This window comes from Trichechus manatus, unplaced genomic scaffold (genome assembly GCF_000243295.1).
Source record: "Trichechus manatus latirostris isolate Lorelei unplaced genomic scaffold, TriManLat1.0 scaffold00317, whole genome shotgun sequence".
Lineage (NCBI taxonomy): Eukaryota > Metazoa > Chordata > Mammalia > Sirenia > Trichechidae > Trichechus > Trichechus manatus.
In genome coordinates this window covers 968,880-977,315 of record NW_004444253.1, presented here as the reverse complement: position 1 = coordinate 977,315, position 8,436 = coordinate 968,880, and positions in this window count along the sequence as shown.

The following is an 8,436-nucleotide window of genomic DNA, read 5'->3' as shown; positions in this document are numbered from 1 at the left end:
CCATAGTTTGCAAGTGTCGGGGTCACCAAGAAAAACACAAGTTACACACAGGCACTGGTTGGAACAACACATTGTTCACATGGAGAACAGAGCAAGAGCAACTTCAATAGCGGGGGCTGGGCCCCATGACCAGCAGGTCACTCTCCACGGCAGCCAGTGCAGGGGGGTGGTCTGAATGCACCCTTCTTGTGCTGCAGGAGAAGGGCCCGTTCCCTCCCTGCCGGGAACACATATAGAAGTGGGGTTGGCAGGCGCCATATAACACACACACTTAGCTAAGCAGTTTCTGAGAAAGTAGACACGTGCTCAGGGCAAGAGAGGAGGGAGGTGCTGATAGCCCACTAACTGCTGTGGGGTATTATGGGTCAAGAAGCCCCAGAAAAACGGAGTTAGTCCATACTCTCATCCTGTCCAAGAAGCCAAACTGACAAATCCGGTCCAAGCTCAAGGTTCTTTTGTGGGTCACTGGGAAAGATATCAGGCTGTGCTTTACTGCCCCCTTCCACAGGGATCACGCCCAGTCCCTCACCACCCACCCCCTCCTCTATCCCTTTCAGACCTCAAAGCTGCCAGCAACATCATCTTCAGTCGTGGCCTGGACCTCTGGATGGGGGCCTGGGTGAGTGGTCGCAGCCTGGGCATACTGTCCCCAAGTGGGTCCTGGTAGACTCTGGCTCTGGCCCCTGCTACATCTGCAGTTATGGCCCCTTCAGTTTTAACAGTGATTCTGTTCAGGGTTTCCCTGATTCGTTTTGCCAGAACTTTGTCTTTTTATGTGTCTTTTAAAAAAAACAAACTTTTGACTTCGCTGATCTTTTCCATTGTACCTTGATTCTTTATTCATTAAATTTTGCTCCGATATTCATTATTTCCTCCTCCCCCTTTTCTGAGTGTTTTTGTGGTAGGCTGAATAATGCTTCCCCAATGATGTCCGCACCCTAATCCCTGAAACCTGTAAATGTGTTACCTTACATGACATAGGGACTTGGCAGATGTGGTTAAGTTAAGGATTTGGAGGCAGGAAATGTGTGGTGAAGAGTTAACTTTACCCAAAGAGAGGTCTGGCATCTTCCCTAAGCTTCTGGGAGGTAATCTCTAAGGTCTTAGTTTGCCTAGGGGCCTTGGGCTGGCCAGATAGTAACAATGTGATGTAGAGTAAGGGCTTTGAGCCACACCAACAATGTGATTTATGGTGAGGGCTAGCCCAACAGAAAGACCAGCCATGTGAGTAAGGGTGAGTGATTTGGTCCTGCTGGACAGAGCAGGGGTGGTGAGGGACCCACCAGGACCCCTGTGGAAGGGGACAGTCCATGCACAGCCTGGAGACACAGATCAACCATGTGGGTAATCAACCAATCAAGCCTCATAATGGAGTCCCAATAAAAACTCTGAAAACTGAGGCTCCTGTGAATTTCCCTGGTGGACAATACTCTGTGTGTATTGTCACACATTGATTCTGAAAAAAATAATGTCCTGACTTTATGGGGAGAAGGATAACAAGACCTCCACTTTCGGTGCTTCTCCTGGACTCTTTCCTTTTTGTTTTTTTTATTGGTTGATTTTACTCTATGTCCTTTCTCTGTAATAAACCATAACTGTGGGTGTAAAATAGCTTCCAGTGAGTTCTGTGAGTCTTTCTGGTGAATGATCGAACCTGAGGGTGGTTTTGGGAATCCTGGAACTTGCAGCTCGTGTCAGAGTGAGGGAAGTCTTGGGTTCCCCCTAATCTTTTTTCAGCCAGTAAAAACCCTGTGGATCACAATAGTCCAATCTGCAACCAACCATGGGGATTGCGCATGGCTTGGCAGCACTTGGTTCCGTTGTGCACGGGGGTCACCATGAGTTGGGGCTGACTCACCGCAGCTGACAACAACAACAAAGTGCTACCCTGACTCACTGAAAAGTAGTTTGGAAGAGGAAGGATGAGAGGGAGGAGTATGACAAATTCTTGATTGCTGGATGTCAACAGGGTCATCCAGCAATGCAGTATGGGACTGCAGCTATACTACCATCAGTTACTGGAGATAAAAAAAATTACTGACGAAATTTAAAGATGATGGCTCCAACTCCTAGGGATTTGACTCACTGGACACACAAGGAAATGCAAAGTAACAAGAAATAAGCTCAGTATACAATCTTGGTTACTGTAGTGTCTAATAGCTAAGATGAACGTGAAGGAGAATGTTGGGGTGGATCCTGATGCTCGGCCAAGCTCAGATCCTGGCTGATCTGAGCCACAGCTGGTAGCCTCAGGGCTCGTTAAAATAATAGCAGAAGATGATGTTCAGGTGGATCCTGACGTTATGCTAAACTTGGATTCTCAGCAGTCCTCACTACAGACACTAGCCTCGGGGCCACTACCAAAGGGAGAAGTTATACAGAAACAACAGATATCCAGGAAAGTTAGAATGATTCATAAGAGAATGGAGAAGGAGAAATGGGAGAACCAAGGGACTTGTCGCAGCAAGGTGGAAAATCTTTAAATGGTTATTAAGAAATTAGATGAATCATAAACCAGAGACTCCATCAGCCTGAGACCAGAAGAACTAGATGGTGCCCAGCTACCGCCAATGACTGCCCTGACAGGGAACACAACAGAGAGTCCCTGATGGAGCAGGAGAAAGGTGGGGTGCTGAACTCAAATTCTAGTAAAAACACCAGACTTAATGGTCTGACTGAGTCTGGAGGAACCCCAGAAGACATGGTCCCCGGGCCCTCTGTTAACCCAGAACTAAAATCATTCCTGAAGCCAACTCTTCAGATAAAGATTAGACTGGACTATAAGACATAAAATGTTACTTGTGAAGAGTGTGCTTCTTAGTTCAAGTAGATACATGAGACTAAATGGGCAGCTGCTGTCCAGAGGCGAGGTGAGAAGGCAGTTGAATGGACACCGGAAATCCAGACTTGAAAGGAGGAGTGTGCTGTCACATCATAGAGAGATCAACTCGGGTCACATAACAATGTGTGTATAAATTTTTGTATGAGAAACTAACTTGAGCTGTAAACTTTCACTTAAAGCACAATTTTAAAAAAAGAGAGATTGACTTAAGATACAGCCTAAAAAAAAAGAAAAGAACTTAGATGAATCAAGTAAACATTGATGGGGCAAAACAAGAGTCTTACTGCAGCACTTCCAGAAGTTGAGTTGACTGATGGGAGCCCAGGCTGGTCCCCCAACACTGAAAAATCCCAAACATATCTGCTCTATTTATTGTGGTTTGGAGGAATTAAAAAAACTGGAAGGCAAAGATGACTATGAGAAACCTGACCTCGAATTGCCTGAGGCAATGGTCCCCCAATCTAATCAGGATGAGAACTTAAGGGGCCTGGAGCAGCCATTGAAGATACTTCACTGGTCTCACCCCACTGGGAGCAAGGGAGAATGAAGAAAACCAAAGACACAAGGGAAAGATTAGCCCAAAGGACTAATGGACCACATCAACCACAGCCTCCACCAGTTTGAATCCAGCACAACTAGATGGTGCCCGGCTACCGCCACTGACTGCTCTGACAGGGATCACAATAGAGGGTCCCGGACAGAGCTGGAGAAAAATGTAGAACAAAATTCTAACTCACAAAAAAAAAAAAAAAAAAAAACAGACTTACTGGTCTGACACAGAGCAGAGAAACTCCAAGAGTATGGCTCCTGGAAACCCTTATAGCAAAGTAATGAAGTCACTCCTGAGATTCACCCTTCAGCCAAAGATTAGACAGGCCCATAAAACATCACTCAGCACAAGCATCATTTTAAGGTACAGGTGGTTTGGATAAGTTTCCAGTGGTTGGCCATATTCATATAGGACAAGAATCCACAGATAATCAGAAAGGCAAGGAGGAGGAGAATGACATTCTGCCATAAGGGTGAGCCTTGCTTCCATTTCTAAGGGTGGAAAAGAGAATGACATTTTTTACTGAAAATCATTTCACCCATCACATATTCAGTGAGGACAATGGGTAACTCAGACAATCCAATGTCTGGTTCCACTTATTCTGGACTGGGAGATGTTCCCTCTCAGGGGAATAGTGCTTAGACAACACCACAGGTGATATAATTCCTGAGTACCTGTAAGATGGGAACCATTTCTGTCCCAGTGCACAGGCAGTGGAGCCAGACTCCAGCTCCTCCGTGTTTCTGGCTTGGATACCCTGGTCTAGGCAGGCATCTGCCCACCAGTACTACGTGTCAGTGCCCTTCCATCAAAGACCACCACAGACACACCTGGAGATAGACAAGGTGGGCTCATTACTGATGATACCCAGGGAGACCACACACCATGGGGAGCCTTGGAGGGTCTAAGTCAGTGGGTGTTAGGAAGAATCAGGGGCTGCTTTCTCTCTTCTCAGTCCCCTTTTTTAGTCTAGGACAGACACAGTCAGACTGCAGGACGTGATTTCATGGTTTCTTGATTTTCACCATGCAGACTTTGTGGATTAAGAAGTGTCTATGGAATTTAGTGTGCGGTTGAACCAGGATCAATCTCTTCTTTTTCTTCTGTTGTAGGAAGGATTGTTGAACCATTTTATGTGGCGACATCTGTGTAGTAGCATTTAAGACTCTGGATACAATACACCAGCTAATTGTAGCATAGGCAATTATTAGGAACAAAATGACTATGAGGCCTTGTAATACACCTTAAAGTGAAGGACCTACATTACTAAACCAGGCAACGAAAACAAGCCCTACAGTCCAGCTGGCCTATTCTAGAGAATTAGGTAGCTTTGATTTCTTCTTTTTTAGCCTAGTCACCAACTATTTGCCTTTCAGTATTTGCAAACAGTTAAGCGCTCGACTACTAACTGAAAGGTTGGCAGTTTGAACCCACCCAGAGGACGAAGGGCCTGGAGATCTGCTCCTGAAAGGTCACAGCCTTGAAAACCCTACGGAGCACAGTTCTGCTCTGCAAGACATGGTGTTGCCATGACTCGGAATCATCTTGACAGCAACTGGTCTTCTTCCTTTTGGTAGAAGTGTAGCATTTACATAGGTGTAACAAGAAAGAGTGCAGCAAAAAATCTTCCCTTGGCTAGCTAGAGGAGATAAAACACAGATAAACGTCTTTCTGGTATTCTCTGCTTTCAGCCAGGATCCATCTGACATCAGCGATGATATCTTTGGTTTTACTTCCTCTGCTGTGTTTATCTGCTTATCTGTGTTTTATTGACTATGCAAAGGCATTGGATTCGGTGGATCATAACAAATTATGGATAACATTTCGAAGAATGGGAATTCCAGAACACTTTATTGTGCTCATGAGGAACACATACAGAGATCAAGAGGCAGTCATTCAAACAGAACAAGGAGATACTGCATGTTTTAAAGTCAAGAAAGGTGCATGTCAGGTTTGTATCCTTTAACCATACTTATTCAGTCTGTATGCTGAGCAAATAATCCAAGAAGCTGGACTATATGAAGAAGAACAGGGCATCAGGATTGGAAGAAGACTCATTAACAACCAGCATTATGCAGATGACACAACCTTGCTTGCTGAAAGTGAAAAGGATTTGAAGCACTTACTGATGAAGATCAAAGACTACATACAGCCTTCAGTATGGATTACACCTCAACATAAAGAAAACAAAATCCTCACAACTGGACCAATAAGCAACATCATGATAAATGGAGAAAAGATTAAAGTTGTCAAGGATTTCATTTTACTTGGATCCACAATCAACACTTATGGAAGCAGCAGTCTAGAAATCAAAAGACACATTGCATTGGGCAAATCTGCTGCAAAAGACCTCTTTAAGTGTTGAAAAGCAAAGATGTCACCTTGAAGTCTAAGGTGCGCTTGACCCAAGCCATGGTGTTTTCAATCACCTCATATGCATGTGAAAGCTGGGCAATGAATAAGGAATACCAAAGAAGAATTGATGCCTTTGAATTATGGTGTTGGCGAAGAATATTGAATATAACATGGACTGCCAAAAGAACGAACAAATCTGTCTTGGAAGAAATACAACCAGGATGCTGCTTAGAAGTAAGGATGGCGAGACTATGTCTCACATACTTTGGATATACTATCAGGAGGGCTCAGTCCCTGGAGAAGGACATCATGCTTGGTAAAGTAGAGGGTCATCCAAGAAGAGGGAGACCCTCAATGAGATGGACTGACACAGTGGCTGCAACAATGGGCTCAAGCATAACGATTGTGATGATGGTGCAGGACTGCGCAGTGTTTCACTCTGTTGTACACGGGGTCGCTATGAGTCGGAACTGACTCAACAGCACCTAACAACAACAACAAGCGAAGAGGAACTCAAGGGCTACACGATCGTCCGTGGCAACTTGAGCTAATGAATTTCTACTCGTTTGTCAGCTTTCAGAGCAGAAGTGTCACTGACGGCTTCTGCTAGGGCCAGAGACAAGTTCTGAAGCACCTTTGCTAGTTGTGTTGTTCCCACTGTGGAACTCCAGCTCTCAGAGTGTGCATGAAGAGGGAATCGGTCATCCCTCCTGGAAGTTTGCTTGGATAAGCCTGAAGGCTTGTAGGTATTCTTTGCAAGGAAACATGATGTACTGGAAGGATGCTAGTTTCAAATATATGGAGATATCTATCAATTACTCTGAACACAGGATAAGTTAGTGTGCGGCAGACGGGCACAAACCTGATACTCATATAAGACGCAGTTCATTGGGGGGTACTGACTGCATTGGGGAATACAAGCATCATTTACTGTAGTAGGACTGTGTCACTTTTGTGCCCCTCAAGGTATGTAAATTCCTTGGGTGGAATTAAATAGTCCCTCATAGCAGGCTGAAGGGCTCTGAGAGAACAAACTGACCACAGAGTCAACCCTGGCCACTCCTGATGGACCAGGCCTTACTGGTAGGACTGTAGCAGCCTCAGCAGAAGCATTTTGTTGATGTGAGGTTAGGTCGTTTTTATAAAAGTGGAAGTTGGGATTAATGATATGTGGGAAACGTAAGAACCAGAAGGGAGCTTGTGAAAGGGCCTTGTGACCTTAAGTGGTAGAAGGAGACTGGGGGTCAGAAAGAGTAGGATGAAGAGAGACCATATTATGTTTCTTGTCACCTATCAGGGGCTGAACAAGACTTCCTGGTTCCAAGCAGACAAAACCAGAATAAAAGCAGCTCTAGGGGACACACAAAAGGAGCCCTGGTGGTGCACTGGTTAAGTGCTCAGCTGCTGACTGCAAGGTCAGCGGTTCAAACCCACCAGCCACCCTGCAGGAGAAAGGTGGCAGTCTGCTCCTGTAAAGATTGCTTTGGAAATCCCATGGGGCAGTTCTACTGTGTCCTATAGGGTCACTATGAGTTGGAATTGACTTGATGGCAACAGATTTTTTTAGGGGACACACAAATAAGACCAAGGAAGTTGTTACAAGGTTCTGAAATGGTGACTGGGGCAAAGTTTGTCCAAAGGGCGCAGGTCAAAGAAACCTTTTGAACTTCCTAGCTCCAGAGGCCAGCTTGAGGACAGACTTACTAATCCACGCTTGTCCTCAAGCTACAGACTTTTCCTCTTACAAACATTCAAGAAGTAACAATGCAAACAGACAGACGAAGCATTAGATAAACAGATGTTAGAAAACAATTTCACCAAAGAACAAGACAAATCCAGTCAGACAACCAAAGCCCCCAAGAGGCACTATTCCTAGAAACACAAAATACGCCCAGCGCTGAGGGCTTCAACGAAATACCAGAGCTCAGTTGAGTGCTAACTTACCTCCCAGCCAAGGGCAGGTGGCACCTCCAGCTGGTAGAGACACAAGGGGTCTCAGACTCGCACAGTTACTGAGTCAAAGGTCTCAGCTGAAGCTCAGTGGTCTTCCAATTCTGCCAATGCCCTTCAGCTAGACTACCATCAACACACCTGGAGTTAAACATGTTGGGTTTATTGCTCATTGCAGGGGGAATGTACACCATGACGAACCATGGGAGTGCCTCAGTATAAGGGTGCTGGAAAGAACCAATTACAGGGTTTGGGGTTTGGTGATTAGGGGGAGGGTCTAAGGAAGCAGGACTTTGCTCTGGATCAGATGTTGTCAGAAGGCAGGGGCAGTTCTGTGGCTGGGTATTTTGCAGGTGGCACAGTGGCCTTTCTCTGCTTTCAGCCAGGATCCATCTGATATGAGCAGTGATATCCCTGGTTCCACGTCCTCTTCTGAATCTGGCTTGAATTTCTGGCAGTTCCCTGTCGATGTACTGTGTTTTCCTGACTATGCAAAGGCATTCGACTCTGTAGATCATTAACAAACTATGGAGAATATTGCGAAGAATGGGAATTCCAGAACACCTAACCGTGCTCATGAGGAACCTGTACATAGATCAAGAGGCAGTCGTTCAAACAGAACAAGGGGATACTGCATGGTTTAAAGTCAGGAAAGGTGTGTGTCAGGGTTGTATCCTTTCACCATACCTATTCAATCTGTGGAAACCCTGGTAGTGTAGTGGGTAAGACCTATGGCTGC